The following is an 18720-nucleotide window of genomic DNA, read 5'->3' on the forward strand; positions in this document are numbered from 1 at the left end:
GGGAGAGCGGATGCTGAGCGGGTCCATGGTCCCATCACTGGGGGCGAAGGGGTGTTGCGTATTGCTGCAATCGGGTCTTTCCTTCCCCGCCCCCTCTCCCCCTAGCCGGCCCCCCACCCCCGCCCGCAGGGTGTCTGGCTTGTGCGTGGAGGTCTGAGACAGGCTCTGCTCGGGCAGCTGTTCGCCTATTCCTTGGTTTGTCTGTCCTTCGATCTGCTACACCCCCAAACACTAGCCCCCGCCGAACTCCTACCCCTCTGCATATCGTTTTGTTGAGGACTTTAAGGGGAAGCTTTAGGAGTTACTCAGTTTAATTAGCACTGCATTCTCTAAACCGCAGTGCCGAAAAACCTCGGCTCTTTGGGTCTGAGAGCCAAGTGACAACTAGCGGTGACGGGGAAGGTTGCACTCGAACTTGCTGGACACAGAACATTTCATTTTCTCTTGCTTTTTTGTTGTTTTCTTTCTTTCTTTTCTTTTCTATGTGTGGTGGTGAGAGGAGTTTCTGAGGCCTGGTGCTTGGAGACAAGGTGTTACGACCTTAGTTTGCAAAGGCCTGAACTTGGGTGCAGGGCGCGAGGGTCAATTTAAGAATAGACATTAGGACAGAATTTGCCTTCTGAAACTTTGGCTCTTTTCCTCCACCCACATTTCAAGACTCGACTTCGTGTGCTGTCGACATTGAACCAATGCACAATTCTTTTATGTCTCTTGTCTTAATTTATGTCTATGCCAGATTCAATAGCCGAGGTCCATTCACCATTCACCGACACCACCCACCCCCCGCCACCCATTGTCTCCCAGGTTACAAATTTCTCCCAATAGGTTTGGCATTCTTTCATTAATACAAGTGAAAAGTGAAAAATCGCATCTCCAGATAGCACTGAAATAGATGGCCCTTTACTAAGTGGGCAAATCATGCTGTCTTTAGATATGGTTATGATAAATCCCGTTTCTATGAGTTGAAAAAAATTACTCTTTTTCCTAACCTACAGGGAGCATTAATCTTCCTCATTTTAGATGCCTGCCTGTCATGTATTGTATTGCCTTGGCATTTCATTAATAATCATTTGAAAAATACACTTTGGTTGTTTTCGAAAATACATAACCACCAAATATCATTTCTCGTCATAAAACAGAAAATAATTCTGGTTTCATTGCACTGCATAGAAACTGTTGGTTTGGTGAAACCATAGGCAGCACCTCCCCCAAACTGTAAATGTCTCCAAGCATCTCTTCATCTTTTTCCCTGGAGATGAAGTAGATCCCCCCTTCTCTGAGATACCCCAACAAGCTTCTAACCTCCAGTTTCAATGATTCTGTGACAGGCCACAGTACTGGATGCGCTTCAGATCATAAATAGTCAAGGAGTCAGAGGGGATGATAGAAAGTACAGCAATCCAGGGTCTTCTGACATGTAGCTACTCTATGGGGGAAGTGTCTTATTAATATCAGATTCTGTGTTCTCTAATGTACCTTGTAGAACTGTCCAGCACTGTAGAGGTAGGGTACATGGTAACATTTGTATGCAAATTGATTCTCTGTTTGTCTTACTGGAGACAGAACTGAACCAGAGAGATTAAAGAGCAAATTAATGGGACCAAGCACATCCTGCACCTCCAATCCCACTCACACATCCTTTTTTCTTGATGAACAGCATGCTGGTGCTGGATTTTCTTCTGCCAGACATTGTCGTTCATGACAGGGAGACTCGGTCTAAAAGGTCTGCATTGTAATCCTTTGGATAGGGTTCTGAATCTACTGTGTTAAGTCTGCACGTAAACTGGTGGTGGCTTGTCAGGAGTCGTCAATGTCTGCATCTCTTTCCCCTACGTGTATGATGGCAAACACAAGCTTCAGTAGTGTGAGACAGAATCCCATGTGTTTAGAAGAGTCATGACTACGGAGCTCTGGAAAGGCAGTTGTATCAATGCACTTTCCAAACACAGGAAGCTGCACTTCATTTGAGAAGTGGATGTTCACTTCTGACACAAAAAAAGAAGAAAAGGAGCTATTGAGCTAGGCAAACACTCCCCCAGCAATTTTTCAGACAGATTTTTCAAAATATCTTAAGGGGTTAAGGTGACTAGGTTGTCTTTGTTCAATTGATATTTTCATTTCTAACTCTGATATTTTTAAACTTTGGGTGAAAATACAGAAGTATTAAAAGTCTGGGGGCTCAGTACAATGTACATGGGGGTTAACAGAGGCTGGCCGCTTCCTGCCCAGTTGCATGTGAATAATCCCTTCTGCCCCAAGGGACAGGTGCTAAGTTGGAATAAACAAATCCAGTCATCTCAGGCACCTAAGTCCTCCTTAGATTAGGCGTTGCTAGCTGCTCACCTTGCTGGGGGAAATTGTGCAGGAGATGCTTTCAATAGCAGAAGTGCTATTGCATTAGCTCACGACCTGAGAATGACGGTAAATACTGCAAAACAAGCAAAACAATAACTGAAGTAAGTGATGGGGCGCAAATGTTGCAGGGTACCAGCACAGAAGATGAATGGAGGCCTTAGGAAGGGATATCCAGGGGCCTGGGTGACCAGCAGTGCTGCAGCGCTCAGCAAATGTGTCACCACAAGTAAACTGAGGTGATTTGGCTGAAGTGTTTTTTTTTTTTTTTTCTGCTGTGGTAATTTTAAAAAGCCTGAAGACTTAAAATCCTACATACCACATTCTAGATTTCAACAATCAAAATGTTGTCTCATTATCTTCAGTTGAAGATGGGGATCTAGACTGTTTAAAAAATAGTAAAGGTCTCTGTTTTTTTAATGGTAGAAGCACATTTTCTCAATCCCCCCTTCAAGCCAGTAGGAATGTGACTACTGACTCCACAGAGGCCGTACTGAGCCTTTGAGCTGGAGCAGGCCCACACATGATCCCCCAAATTCTCCTGCCTTCTGAGTAATTCAAGCAGACTCGGGGAGTATAACTGTGTCTCTCACCCTTTGCATCACTGGTATTTGGACATGCTAACTCTTTGTTCCGAGAGCTGTCCTGTACACCGTACGATGTTTAGCAGCATCCCTGGTGCTGGTAGGATCCTTTCCCCAGTCATGACAGACAAGGAAAAAAAATGTCTTCCAAGTATTGCCAAATACCTGTAAGGGGATGCGGGAGGGAGGGGTCACACTCCCTGGTACCAAGCCATAGCACAGAATGATCAATTATTCCATCAGTCACTTTGATGCACCAATTCTAATGGGGGGGGCGGGGATGCACACTGCCTTGAGAAAATGCCTTGACGAAACAGACAAAGCATCACAGTGAAACAAGGGACATCCTAGTGCTTGAGAGGGGCTAAAAGCAAGGGAGGCAAGCAGGTCTACGCCAGGGCTAGTTTCCCCAGAAGAGGGGCTTTTCCTTTGGCAACTCCTCCAGCTCCCGTTCCAGTAGATGCTTCCTTGGCTAGGGTCCTGTCCTCAGGATGACAGAATACATTTGTCTCCGCTCTCATTTCCAAAAGGAACATGCTATTACATACATCATTTCATATCTTTGCTCTAAAAGAAAAAAAAAGTTACCCAGGTAGAAGGCCAATAAGCTTTTTCCTTCAGTGGTCCCTCTGCTTCCTGGACTCCAAGCTTGCAAAAGGAGCAGATGATCCCCCTTGGTCTTTTACACCTAGGCATAAAGCTGTATTCTGCCTCAAGTCTGCGGCATTTGGAGCACTGCGGAAAGTGGCTAAGGGTGTCAGAACCAGACCAAGGACTTTTTCCGCGCGGAAAGATGCCACTTAGTTAAGTTTGCATTAGGCCCAGACAGTTCACCCTCCTTTGGGGGCTCGGGAACATTAAGAGAAAGAAAAAAGCTCACGTTTTTTAGTCATAAGGGATAGCCTGGACAGGGACCCTCTGCTGGTAAACAGAGACATGAATCAGCACATGACCTCAGACACACATTGCAAAATCACAACGACCTATCAGGGAATATGTAAAGAACTGATGTTTGAGACTGCCTTGTGAAAGGGGTGGTGCACCACGTAGTGTGGTGGGAACAGCAGGCAGGCCTTGATTTGAAAGTTCTTGCTTCTAACATCAACTTGCTTGCATCTTTCAGCATGGCCATAACATCTCTCCCTAGTAGGGATTCAGTTTTTTGAACCAATCAACTCTAATGGCTAAATTGGATGCCTCTAAGATCCCGCCAGTCTCTGCTCATGTATTTATCTATGACGGAGCCTAGGATCACAAGGTTCAGGACAAACTGGCTTGGGCTTCAGCAGACACGTATTTATCATATGTAAGTGTGTCCAGCCCTCAAGGAAGCACTCCGCAGAGAGAGGGGCTCATTTTCAATCCAACACCTTTCTTCTTTCCTCAGGGGGCCCGGAGAGGTCCCATCCAAGTCGCCCATATGTGCATCCTAAGATAGCAATACATTTACGTGAGCATCGTTAACTTGATCTCCTTCATCAGCTGGCAGAGCCAGAGTGATTTTTAAGACAGATGGCACTGTCTCCCAGCCTGGCTATCTTGACATTGTTCTGCAAGCTTGGAAGACGGCTTTAAGCAAAGCAGCCTCAGCCCCACAAGGCCAGAGACCTGGGGTGGAAAATTCAGCTTCACCTTGAGAGGGTTCTGTGAGCACGGTGGTCCTCACCTTCCCCAACTGCAACCAGAAAGCTTTCAGCCAATCACTCTCTCTAAAGTCATTTTTAGGTGTGCCCGTTTGAAGCTGTCTTCTCCCAATCTCTTCCATGACAGCAATGTGATTGGGTACAGCTCCTGCAGCACACATCAGTTATTCACAAGCAATGGCCCCATGGAAGTCTGTTATTCAGTCTCTCAAGCTGGGAAGGATGAGGACCTCGCACTTTGGAGAGTTATCCCAACCTGGACACCATAGTTAACACTTCCCTATAAATACGACACTTTCATCACTGCCGTTGGAAAACATGTGTTTGAGCTCTGTCCCCCCTAGAGCTAAAGAACACAGGGGGAGACGCAGGCCGAGGTTTCTAGACTTTTTCTCAATAATGCTTTTTGTTGGTTCGTCTGCCACAAAAATCTCTGTTTTAGGAAATCTGCTTACCAAACCCATTCATCTTCTCACTACTTGTTTTCCCTATCTTCTTTCTGTCAAAAGCATACATAACTGCCTGAAATGCCAAACATCACAGAACAGGCAATGTCACCACCCCGAGTTGACCTAAGAAAAAATAGAAGTACAGACACTTGAATCTTTTTAGTTACCCCACAGGACCTTGTCAGAAGTAAATATATGGGCCTGGTGTCATAGCCTAGTGGCTAAAGTTCTCAACTTGAACGCAAAGCACCGGGATCCCAATGGGCACCAGTTCTAATCCCAGTGGCCCTGCTTCCCATCCAGCTCCCTGCTTGTGGCCTGAAAAAGCAGTTGATGATGACCCAAAGTCTTGGGACCCTGCACCTGTGTGGGAGACCCAGAAGAGGTTCCGGGCTCCTGGCTTTGGATCAGCTCATCTCCAGCCATTGTGGCCACTTGGGGAGTGAATCATAGGATGGAAGATCTTCCTCTGTCTCTCCTTCTGACTCTCCAATAAGAAATCAAATAGATTTTGAAAAAAGAAGTAAATATACAATTGTTACAGGCTTTGGAATTTTAAAAATAGATTCTGAATCCTCATTACTATTTCATGAACTTTCTAGGGACCCAGGGACCCATATTGGGAAACAATGGATTTGATTTATTCTATATAGCACCAACAAAAAAATTGGGAGAAGTAAATTGGTAGAATTTTTAAAAATGTTTTATCTCTCTTACACACGCCCACATTACACACACACACACACACACACAAATATGAGCTCAGAATAATTCAGAACTTTCTGGAAACTCTATGAAAATGTGCATTGGGCTGCCTCAGTGGTAGCCATGGTCCCTGTCTTGGAAGATATGCAAGAAGAAACTAGAAATCCACCTCCCAGGAGAAGCACAGTAGACATCCAAGCTACTTCCACGGCGCTAGCATGTAATTTGCTACAGAAGAGTAAACGAACCGCAGGTAAAGCCGAACCTTCACAACTCTTACACTGCTTCCTTTCCTGATTCCCAAATCACCACCTGGACTTTGCAAGCTCTCTAAATCACGTCATGAACACACACTCACTGGAGCCTTTTCTTTAAAATGGATCAGATAACGAATACATTGGGCAATTAATAATATACATACACAATGCGACAAAGAATTGCTAGTAGGGAATCATTTGATTATGTAAGGCCTTGGATTTAGGAAATGAGAAGGACTTCAGAATGAGCCAGAGGAACGCGTCAGAAATGCACCGGTCCAGGGACAAGACCAGAGGCAGGCTTGATGTTCACAGCACGGATGGTTTCAGCTCTGAATTCTAGCTGTGTCCCCAAACCAACTCCCTATGGAGCCTAATGTGTAAGTGAAAGCAGCATGGGTCAGCCAGCAAATGCTTTCAGAAAGCACATTAGGAGAGAACAATGTCCTGAGATGCAGGGGAGAGGGGCTTAGCCACACAGTGCCTGTGCTTTGTGATTCAAGCCCTTATGAGGGGTGCTGGGGCTCTAAAGCTTTTCAAACTCTTTATAAAGGACCCCTTTGTGGTTTGCTGAAGTTGATATTGTCCAAGTCTCCTGAGGCTAATTCAGTGCAATTAGATTACCACTCTCTGCCTTTGAATTGGGCTGTTTTGCAGTGTCCGTCGCTAAATGAGTTTACCGTTTTAACAGGGAGCTGCTGACATTCATTAATCCCAGTCGTGACATGGGCAGCAGCTCCTGGGCCATGCATCCTCTCCCTTCATGCATACCTAAGCCTGGGCTCCCTGTTTCAACACCAGGTGCACCCTCAATGTGCCTGTTCACCCCAGAGAATCGCACTTTCTGCTAGAGTGTCTCACGGCTCTACCGGAGCACAGAATCCTGGGGGGGCGGGCGGGAGGAGAAAGGGCTCTTGGTAAGTGCTAGAATTCGATTGTTCTCAAACCTCGCTGCAAAGGTCTCATCAAAAAGCTTCCCAAAATCTTCCCTGCATTAAGTATTTAATTGCAAAATGATTCTAATAACAGTCATAAGCCAGAGGAAATATGTAGAGATGATGGGCATATTTATAGCACCGATTATGGCAACAGCTTCCAAGGTACACAGTTTCCACCAAACTCATATCAAGTTGTGTATATTAAAAATGTGACTGACTTTTCCCTCAATAAAGTATTAGAAATATGCATCCCTAGCATCATGCCAGTCAGCCAGAAGCGAATGTCCCAGGATAGGGACTCACACAGTCTGATTCAGGGGGTCTGAGTGGGGCCTAAGAATCTGCTTTGCTAACAGCCCATGTCATACTGCTGCTGCTGCTGCTAGCCTAGGATTTGAGAGAAAAGGTTTTAAACCATTTGGATTGAGGACCCTGATGTAGGCTGACCTTTGGATGTGCAGATGAGAAGAGAATAAATGACTTTCTCAAGCACCCATGTTTATTCTTCAGTTATTGCTCCAGCATCACCTAGAGAACCTACGAGCCTGACCCCATCACTTCCTTCCCTTCCTTCCACCCTCCGGCATAGATACACTCACAACTCAAGAGGGCCCTGCAGGAGACAGTCCTATCTCCACCTGGGTAGCCAGGTCCCTGAAGGACATGCACCCAAAGCTCTCATTCAGGCAGCTGCAAACCCTGATGGCGATGCTGGAAAAAAAAAAAAAAGAGAGAGAGAGACAGGGGCTTGCAAGGATCAGGCTTTGAACCCTGGTATAAGCAGGCCTAGGGGAACAGCAATGAGGATCTATTGGGAATGAGAAAAAGTGAACTAAGATCTGGGATTGCTTTCTCCAAAGACGATCTCGCTCATCAGTCCTCTTTGCACATGGTCCTGTCAAGCCTGGGGCCACCAGGGCTCTCCTTAGAACGCCTCAATGACCGGAGACTGCCGCCCCGTCTGCCATTTGCCTAGCTTCAGCACCAGGCTCTTCCTTCTCCACCACTTTGATCTGACAGCCTTTCCACAAAGCATGCTAGTATCTCACTCACTGGAGTCACTGCTATGATCTCCCAGCCTTTGGAGAGCTGCTGGTGTATTGCTGTGTGCTCCCTTCCGCAATGCTCCTGGCTCCAGAGGAATGTGGCAGTGCTGCCGCAAGCCTGGCCGCCAGCAGCATCGCAGTGCTCGCTTACAGAGGATCTTCGCAGTGTAGTGAGGGCTTCACATCCACTATGCCAGAGGAGCTGCCCGAGTACCTCAAAACAACACACGCAAGGCAATGCTTACGACTCCCATTCTAGAGCTGAGAAAAACTGAGGCTTTGGGATGCGAAGGGAATTGCTTTTGGAAAACAGCAAGTAACCATTCTGCTAACCCCAGGATAAACCCAGGAATCTAATGCAGATCCTACTCCTAGCTCATCATTCTTAGACAGATAAATAGATACTTCTTAAAAATACAGCCCCTGTGGGCTGGTCGAGATATTGGACTAACAGCCTCTCCTGCCAGTGGGTCGCTGGAGTGGAAGGAAGCATAGCAGAGAAGAGCTTGGAATTTGCTACTAGGTCTTTGGCTTAACCAAGCCAAGCTCATTTATATTCTTTTGGTTAGCCAGATTGGCATTTCTTTTTCTGCTCTTAATTACCTTTCTTTGTGCAATACATGAGTAAGTTCTCTAAGAGACGCCAGTGCAAGCCTGAAATAAACCTTGATAATGGCCTCCAGTTCCCCTCTAGCTGTCATCCCTGTCATTGTCATTCATATATGTAACACACATACACGCACACATGGATGTCTGTGTGATCTTTGAGATACACACACCCTACTGTCATTTCATGGAATCACGTTGCCCACATAATTCCACAATCCTGTTGTGTTTGCAAGCAGCGTGTCTTGGGATGCTGTACCTGTTGAGGCATACAGTTCCATTCCATTCCCTTAAACCCTGCCTGCAGAGCACTTTAGGTGATGGATTTCTCCTTGTTTTCCTTAAACCCTCCTTTTTTTTCTAATTTTTCCACGGCCATCAGTCTTCAATCTTTACAGTGTACCTACATAATTGTGAACATATGTGGCATTTCTTCAGGCAGGCAAAAAGAGTAAGAAACGGAACTGCTGGAGCCCAAAACGTATGCATCTTTCATGTTACTAGCCACTGTGGGGAGAGACTCCTTTCTCTGCAAGCCTTCCCTCCTGCTCCCCCTCGGGTGCAGCAGCTTTCAGCACAATGACTCACTAGTAGTAATCATTAGTATTTATTGACTACTTACTGACTGCTTATTCACATTTCTTATTTCATAACTGCCACCAAAACCCTGAAATATAACTATTCTTATATCCCTGCTTTATGGCTGAGGCAGAGTTTGTGTAACTTGCTCAACCTAGGACAAATGGTAAAATGTAAAGCCAGGATTCAAAAGTGGGTCTAACTCCAGAAAGCACTCTTGTAACCTTTACACTGCCATTATTACTTTAAACATCATCCTGGGGTAAGAGCGGACAGACTGAACTAGATGAAGAGACTGGAAGACATGAATCTGCTTCTTCAAACAACCAGAAGCTCATCTCTCACAGGTGACTGTAGATAATAGTAAACCCAGCATGCCTCCATAAATCACAGGAGGGACGGTGTATTGCCTTCTGCCCCTCCATGCAGGTGCGTGATTGGAGCCCTCAGAGCAGGGATGCTTTCCCATAGATAATCCCTTCTTCTTTCTCCCACAAGCCTGTGGCCAACATCACTGAAGGAACTATCCAGGGCTGTGGGAAAGAATTTCTGAGCTGGGAGATCAATCAGGAAAAAGAGCATCACGACTTCTGAGACCAGGATCAAGGTTTTTAAATGGTTGGTCCCTGTATTTATACCAGCAGGTTTCTAATCTCATACTTGAACCCTCAAACATACACGACCAAATATCCCAAGCCTCCCTTTCTCTTCCATAGAGTAGGTTTCTGAGGCAGCATGGGGACGTGGGAGGGCCTCACCACTTGCCCCAGATTTGCTGCTCCCGAAGCAAACCCAAATGATTTCCCAGATCATCCCAAGACTAAGAAATTACATCCAGCCCAAATGATGCCTGGGGAATAGAAGGGGAGGAAGAAGCAAGGACTGGGCCAGCATTCTTTATAGCTCTAAGCATCACTTCTGGTGTGACCCATGGGAAGACCAGACAATGTTCTTGTCTTAGACACCTGTTTCCGACAGCTCATGGATCATCGCTGAGACATTTTCCAAAGTGTCCCTAGTAGACTTATTGTAGTACAAGAAAGCACTCAACAGAAATACATTGGAAATACTCCTTCCATCATTCTTAATAGATATGCTGTTTTACTGGTTCCTTTGCCTTGGTGTGTGTGTGTGTTATAAATATTATGCTTGTTTGTTCTCAAATATTAAACATAAAAAGATGTTTAAAACTAAAATACACAGAAATCTTACTCCCTGGGACAAGTCATTTAACAATTTGGTATTTGTCCTTACAGATGATTTTTTTAAATTTGTTTTTATTTATTTAAGAAGCAGAGTTATAGAGATAGAGGGAGAAACACAGAGAGGAGACAGAGAGAAAGAGATGTTCCATCCACTGGTTCACTCCTCAGTGACCACTTTGGCCAGGGGTGGGCCCAGCCAAAGCCAAGAACCAGGAATCAGGAGCTTTTTCTGGATCTCCAAAGCTGGTACAGGGGCCAAGCATCTGGGCCATTCTGCTACATGTTAGTATTTGCACAGACCTGGATCAGAACAGCAAGATCTCAAACTGGAACCCATAACAAGCGGTTACTTAACATGCTCTGTCACAATGCCAGTCCCCTCACAAATGATCTTAATAAGATAGTTATAACAAAAATGCCAGGCTGGAATTCAGACAGTCTGATTTCCAAGGGGCTTCAACTGTTTTGGCTTCAATAAGCCATTTCTGTTTTACAAAACTAGAATTATTCTAAATACCTTGTTCTGTAACTTCCATTTTATCACTCCAAAATACCTTGTCAATGTCCATGCACCTCTATCCCCTTCATTTTTGTAGCTGTACTGCCCTTCTCTTGAGAACACTCGGTACAATGTAAAACTTGGCTTGTCACACACATTCCCCGCCTGTATTTCCAAAACTCCAAATCAAATGGCAACCGAAAGTTGTTTACCCATTGTTCACAAGTACTACGTCCACAGGTCTCACCTATGCCCTTACCTCATGCTATATCCTAACCTCTCCATCAGTCTGGAAGGGAAGAGCTTCCCCTTCCCTTCTGCTAAGAAAGACACACTAACCAGAGCTTGCATTTCAAACCTGTCTCCATCATATCCTGGCTCTGTGATCTTGAGAGTTTCTTCAACCTTCCTGAACCTCAAGCTCCTTGCCCTAATATCTGTGAGAAGCAGCTTCACTGACTGACACATCAAGTCCAGATTCCAACATATTTCTCCAGTATGGACAAGCCCTTAACAGATGGTAATTCCCTCTCCACTTCTCTGAGCTCCTACCCATGCCTCAAGACCCACCTCTAGCATCACTTCCTCCATTTAGCACCTCCTGGATTTCCACAGACCCTACTCCCAGTTTTGAATGAACTCCTATCCCTAAACCCCGCTTGAGAACATGTGTGTGATTCCCATAATGCTCAGTCTACTTCCTAGCATCTCAAGGGTTAGGAGCATCATAATCTCTTAGTGCTGGAAAAAGGTGAACAAGAATGCAAGGAATTCACGCCCTGGTACTTCCCAAAATTTTAGCTGGTCTACTTTCCTCTTGTAAGCAATGTCATCCCTGTGGTTCATGCATGTTAGACACTCAGTGTTTGTTGAATCAAACTGCTTTGTCAACCACCCAGTGACCATGACCCTCCTTTTACAGCAAGAAAGGAGCCTCAGTGAAAATGTGAGCTAGATATGGCAGCTCAGCTCTCACTCTGAGGCTGTGGCTGCGAGTGGTTCGGTCTTATCCTTGCGGTCTGGCAGAGCGTGTCCAAGGTCCAGGCCTATCAGAATATCTGAACCAGTGCAGATAAGGTTGCTTGCTACCATGACCCATGCCTGCAGACAAGGCAAAGCCTCTAAAATGGTTGTATTTGTATGGAAAGCAAGGGCCTTGTTGAATGTAATTATCTCAATGTGATCTAAAATACAGAGTAGAAAAGAAAAAATTTTTGTAGGAACCAAGAAAAAAAGATTGCATCATGCCCAGAGACATGGGGCTAGGGAATTCAGTGCAGATACCTTGGAACATAAAAAAGCTACAGCCCCACAAAAAGAAGAGTAATACAGCTCAGAAAAGGAGATAACACTGCACTCCAGCCTAAAGATGAATAAAAGATGTGCCTCCCTGTGCAGCTTCTAGTCTCAGAGTCTCAGATTTCTGTACCTGAAGTGAGACTGGACTGTATAAGGACTATGGATTCTACACACACACACACACACACACACACAAAGTTGTCATTGTATGGCACTTAAGCTGCCTCATAGGCCACCAGTTAATAAATCTAACTTAGAAATTAGATTTAACCTGGAATCCTGGTTATACCACATGCAAGGCACATATCTCGGAACAACACTGCTTTGAAGATGCCTAAACCTCAGTTTTTCTCATCTTTGAAATGGAGATGAAAACTATTGTTTTTTGACAGATTACCGTAAGTGCAATGAGAGAATGCATGTGGCATACAGCAACCACAGAAAGCAGGAAAGCTGTGGAGACTGTCATTAAAGTGGGATAGGTGTTTAGTGGTGTAGAAGCATACAGAGAGTCTAACTGTCTGGTGGAAAAGCTACCCTGCAGCACCCAGGACAATTAAACCGGGCCATAAAGAATGACTAATTTACCAGGTGGCAAAGAGTGCCAAGAGAGTGACGCAAGCAAAGCAAAAGGGCTTGCAGAGAGGGCCATCTGGATGATGCTAGGCCCAAGGACTCTGAGAGGACCAGTTACACACCCTGCTACCCAGCTCAGGCCAGTCCTGTTCTGCCCTCAACTTTCCCTATGGGCCTTCTCTCCATTGGAAGCCCAGCTGAGATAGGAGACTGTGTTCATTGTCCAAAGAACATGTATTATTACATGCTATAAACCAGCAACTGTTTGAGGTTATGTAGCTAGGTGCACTGATGAAAAGAAGAGACACATCCCTGGCTCTCACGCAGCTTAACTTCAGGGAAGGGGTTAAAACTAGTCAAAATCAGGAAACTAATTGTGCTGTAAGTCCAACAGCCATGTTGCATATCAGAGTACCTTGGTTTGATACTCACCTCCAGCTAACTCCAGCTTCCTGTTAATGCAGACCCCGGGAGGCAGGGGGGATGGCTCAAGCATCAGGATTTCTGTCAGCATGTGGAAGACCTGAACTGAGTCCCTAGCTTCAACCCAGCCTAGTTCTGGACATTGCAGGCATTTAGAAAGTGTGCCTGATCATTCATGTTTGTTCTCTCTCTCTTTCTCTCTGTTTCTCTCTCTCTCTCTCTCTCTTTCTCTTGCTCTGTATGCCTCATGTTAAAACATGAAAAATTTTAAGTGGGGGAAAAAGCAGGATAATGGAAAAGAAAATGGCCCACCCTTTACCCCACCCCTGCCCCACACTATACCCAGGCTTCAATACACACCCAAAGCCTTTTATCACAGGGAGCTGGGGAGCTTGGAGAAAACTGTGTGCTTTTATAAATGACGACATTGATACCCCACAAGGGCAATGGCTCATCCAAAGTCACATAGTTAATAAGGGCCCTGGGAAGGTGATCTCATTCTATACAGAGAAGTTCAGGATGAAGGACAAAAATGGAGAAAGAGAGAAGAAAGTTTTTTTTTAAGGCATGTATAGTAATACTCTGTTATTTTTTACATGTATCAGTTCTATTATATTAGGGGGGAAAGCCCAGAGAAACAGACCTAAAATTGTTTATAGTTGTTCTTGCAAATGAGATGATTGAGGAATTTTCATTTCAAATACTAAATACTTTTGTAATGCCTGAATATTTTTGCAACAATATATGATACTTTTTAAAAGATGAAAAGTTTGTTTTTACAAGAGGATGCCAGCATACACAATCAGACCTGGAGTACCCTTGAACAAAAAACAGCCTGTACCAGAGTGAAGAAAAGACACTTGAGCCATCTGAGATAGTGTTATTGACTGTGTTTTCTCAAAGTAAAAGTGGGTCTTGAAGTTTAGACCACTTGATGTATTTGTTGGAATTTCCTTTGCAAATGGAAGTTGCTTTCCCCAGTGAGGTCATTGAGCTGGAAGTCAAATGTCACCAGAAAATGGAAGACCCAAGTTACACTACAGATTTGGGCTTATAAAACAAAGTGATGAATGGAACATGTTCTCATCAGAACGGCTGGAGCGCTATCCAATTCTTTATGCAATTTCATAAAATCCTCCTGGCCTTTTTGAAAAAAGTAATTAGAAATGGAAAGAATCATCTGGCTCAATTGTTTCCATCCCCAGGAAGGAGCTGAGGCCACAGCAAAATGGACTTGTCCAAAGTCACAGTGGATTAATGCCCAGCCCAGATGAGAATGAAGGATTTCCCATCTCTTATCACTGTCACAGTTTTCTCTACAATCTAATAAGGATTCTCCTAACAGCTTGCAAGATAAATTTCAACAGTACAAAATTACTGTATCTTAGTCACCATGAAATTTCACTTTACTAGGTACCAGAATTTACCAATTTCATTATAATATTCATAACATTTAAGGCTTTTAAGATTAAAATAAATAGCTCGATATGAATTGGGCAAAGCTCGTGACATGATATGTAAGCAGAGAATACCACATTCTCCCTTTCACTGTTACTGAAGAAACTGTAAGCTATCACAAAGATTGATACGGCTGGATCAGTTCCAAATAAGGCCTAACTTTCCCTCTAAGCCCCAAACAGCTTCTTGGAATAAATTGTGGACATGGGCTATAATACAAATTCAAATAGTTGGAGGAAAGATGGTACATTTGGGCAAAAAATGAGCAATTGAGCAGCCAAAGGAGAGCTGGGATTGAGTCATCCTTTGCCTAGTTTTCTAGGCAGTACCTATCTGGGCTATACTCACAGCCTTCTAGTCCTTCCTCACATTAAGCTGATGCCTATGAATCTTCTAAGTATAAAATTTATGATGAATTATATTAGCAAATTTCTTGTATGTAGAGACTACTAAATCCTGGGAACTTTTTTGAAAGATCTACATGTATTAGCTATTTCATATTTATAGTAACCCCATGAAGTACATACTATAATAAAACCTGTTTTGGGATAAAGCAACTAAAGAAGAAATCTTAACCAACTTGGGCCCCCTTCAACCAATCAATCTCTGTTCAAAGTTTTCAGATGGCAAAATATAACTTGCATAGGAAATGGGAATGTTCCATGTAACAAAGGCACCTGCCCTGGAGGTGGGAGAGGGGTGAAAGAGCAGAGAGAGTCTCTGAGGAAGGAGACGAAGTCCTGATTTTCTTTCCATCTGTCACTATAGGATTGGTAAAGATACCAAACAGAGTGAGAAAGAGTGCTGTGCAAGCAATCAAATACAAAATTAAGGAAACAAAACAAACAAACCAAGAAACCAAGAGAGAGATAAGCTGAGTAGTAAAAAAGGGAATAGTATTCAACTTAGGATGACCTTGGGACCTTGGGATCAACCTACTTTGTGACTCTCTTTCCCTCTCTGGACCACAGTTCTATCATATGAGTGGACTGTTCTGGAACAATTTAAGATATCTCTCAACTGCAAAAACACATGGAGGAACAGGAAGAAGGTAGAGGGACAAAAAAAGAAAGAAATGTAGAAAGGATAAAGTAAATACTAAAAGCGAATGATGGAAGGAAATGAGGATAGCATTTTTCAAGGGTGTAAGAATCTCCTCATGGTGCTGAGAGAGGAAAAGAAAGGATCCGCCTATCAAGAATCCCAACCATTAAAGCTTTCCCTGGAGGCAGCCAACTCCACGTCTCCCTCTGGTGGGAACCCTAGATGATATGAGAAGGAAGCCAGTGATGCCCACAGAACAGGGCCTCCAAACAGAAGAGGAAGGATATGGCTATGTTTTAGAAGCCCAGGAAGGAAGGCTGCCTGGAGGGGCCTCAGAAGTCCAGCCCTTCTCCTCCAGGCCTGACAGTAGTCAACAATCATAGCCATATTCCCAGATAGGGCACAATACCTAGAGAATGTGCCCAGGGAAACAAGATTGCTTGGTGCCTGCTAGAAAAAAATCCTCATGGAGATCCATCCATTTCCATCCAGGAGAAAATTCTAGGTCAGGAAAAGCTCTTCCCTGGCTATCTCCTCCATTCCCTGGCTCTAAGAAACTTTGGCTAAAATTCAAGCCAAAGGATCTGGTGTCCAAAGACATCCAGTCTTATTAGCTAATTTTACTGTTTTCTGGGCTGTTTCAAGCTTTGAGACCCTTGGAGACAAAGACAAGACCTTCAGCTGATGGAATCTCTCTTTAGGCCACATGACACATGCTAGGCAGCACTGCAGGTTCTTTGAATCCACCTGACTTGTGATCAACAGCATGAAACGGTTCTAAACTCTCTCCCAAGAACATCTGGCCCGTTGCTTAACATTTTAAGTTAAATGTTCTTTCTTTCGTTTATTCTACTTGCCCTTGTTTCAAAGTCCTGACCTGCCATGCGCCTGAAGAGACAAAACCAGCAGCTACGTGCCCCTGCAGAAACGAGGCCAAATATCTACTCTGGAGGTGACCTCTCCAAAGCTGACCTCAACAAAGAAGTCAGTAGATAGTGTCACCATAAAAGTGAAAACTACAGATACATGCAGAAAAATCACAGATAACTGCTCTCTTAACACATTAACGGCAAGCAATTTGTGGTTTCAACACTTCCCAACAATTCTAAAACTAGGCAGAATTTCAAATTACTGGTTAAGAAACTAAAGTTCACAAAGGTTAGGCAACTTAAAGAACAAAGCATAGGAAGGTCGCAGTGCAAGCTCACACCTCGGCTAAGACACGCAGCCTCTACCTGAACACGGGGAAACAGGGTGCTCACTGTCAACCTAGGCAGCCTTTTCAGTCATGGGAGGGTAGCTCTGAGAGTCAAAAAATCCTTTGCTCACATGTGCCAGGCAGGCACGTCCCTCTCTGAAACTGCCATCCACCTTCATATGAACGCATCAGTGGGCTGAGGAAAGTATTAAACCTGTGGAATTCGAAAGATCTGATCCCATCCCTACCCTGCCACCTAATAGCCACATGACTTTCAATCAAATCACTTCTACTGCCTGTGCCTCAGTAACTTCATCCGCACAGGGAGTAAGTACATAGATTATGCATCTCCCTCAAGTGTTTTAGAGGAGGGAAAAGAAATGCTATTTGCAAAGGGCTTATCTCAGGACCTGGAAAATAATACATACTCAAGAACTTTATTTTATTACATTGAACCCTTCTTGCCCACAAAAACCCTACAGACTGATCCCTTCTGCCTAAGTTTTCTCTGAGCCAAATATTCACAGAGTCTTTCATTATTCCTTTTAGGTCAATTCAAGTTTGTTTACTGGCCCAGTTGTTCCTTTCTGGACATGTTCCAGCCTATTAATGTCCCTCTTAAAATGCAGGACCTACGACTAAATACAATAAATTAGCCAAGACATGAAGTACAGCCAGTATTCCCTGCTACTCCTGACGCTTTCAGTCTCTGGATTTTTCTGAGATTCTTCAGAATTATTGTTTAAACCTAGGCTAGCCTAACATTTCAGTGAGAACAGTTTAAACCTTTGGAACAAAAATTTTAATGTTCAGTCTTGCCTGTAATAATGGTTCTCATAGGACATCATCTCCATTGGCACTGTAATTAGCACTTGACAAATCATCTCATCTAACCCCACAATCCTAGGATGTAACTCTATGACTGTCTTTTACTGATAAGCAACCCAATATGAAGGAGTTAGTGACCAAGATCACACAGTTAATAAAAGACCCAAATATGAGTTTACCATGACCAATTCAAACATTTGTAGGATGCTTACTATACCTAAGTATCTTCAGAGATGAAAAAAAAAAAAAAAAAAACAGTGAATGAGCTGCAACCAGGGCAAGTAGAACAGAACAACCTGCCAGAGAGCTCCCACCCGCTCCTCCCCAGCACATACCCATGTCTGTGACACTGCAGGCAAGATGAGTCAGCGGAGAAAAAGGACAAATGTAGAGGCAGTTATTGCTCTTCTTTTCAACTTTTTCTTTACTCATCATTGCCTTAAGTGCCTATTCCACAGACTCTACCTTATGAAGAATTAATTTTCAATTTGCAGCTAAGTGGCTGGTCCTGGAGGAATGGGTGGGGCTCGTTCACAATGGCATGACTGCTCTACCTCAGAGCTCCGTCTGACACTTTGGCTGGATTATTTTGCTTCTTGAACCTGACCAGAAGAGGTGCTGAGGTGATTTTCCATACCATAATTCATAATAGCCCAAAGTTGAACATCATGTACATTTCCATCAATAGGGGAATAGCTAAATGAGTATTAATACAGTTACAAAATAAATTTACCTCTATTTTTTTTTTCACTTGAAAGACAGGGATAGTCCAAGACAAAGATCTCCTACCCTTTTATGCACTCCTCAAATGCCTGCAATGAACAGGTCAAAGCCAGGAGCCAAGAACTCAGTTTAGATAACACGCTAAGTGGTAGGGACTTCACTGATTAAGCCATCAGTTGCTGCCTCCCAGTTGTCTGCATTGATAGAAAACTGAAATCTTGAGCGGAATCAGGACTCAAATCCAGACATGCCAACCTAAGATGTGTGCTTTCCATGTAGGAACTTAACAGTTGTGCCAAAAGTCCACT

At 44.0% G+C, this 18720-nt stretch overlaps 1 protein-coding gene across 1 annotated transcript in view; it reads left to right on the forward strand.

Annotated features, from left to right (window-relative positions):
• The window catches only part of GLRA1 (glycine receptor alpha 1), an 82997-nt gene that overhangs the window by 115 nt on the left and 64162 nt on the right, over positions 1–18720 (forward strand). The window lies entirely within an intron of this gene.

This window comes from Ochotona princeps, chromosome 19, assembly GCF_030435755.1.
Source record: "Ochotona princeps isolate mOchPri1 chromosome 19, mOchPri1.hap1, whole genome shotgun sequence".
NCBI lineage: Eukaryota > Metazoa > Chordata > Mammalia > Lagomorpha > Ochotonidae > Ochotona > Ochotona princeps.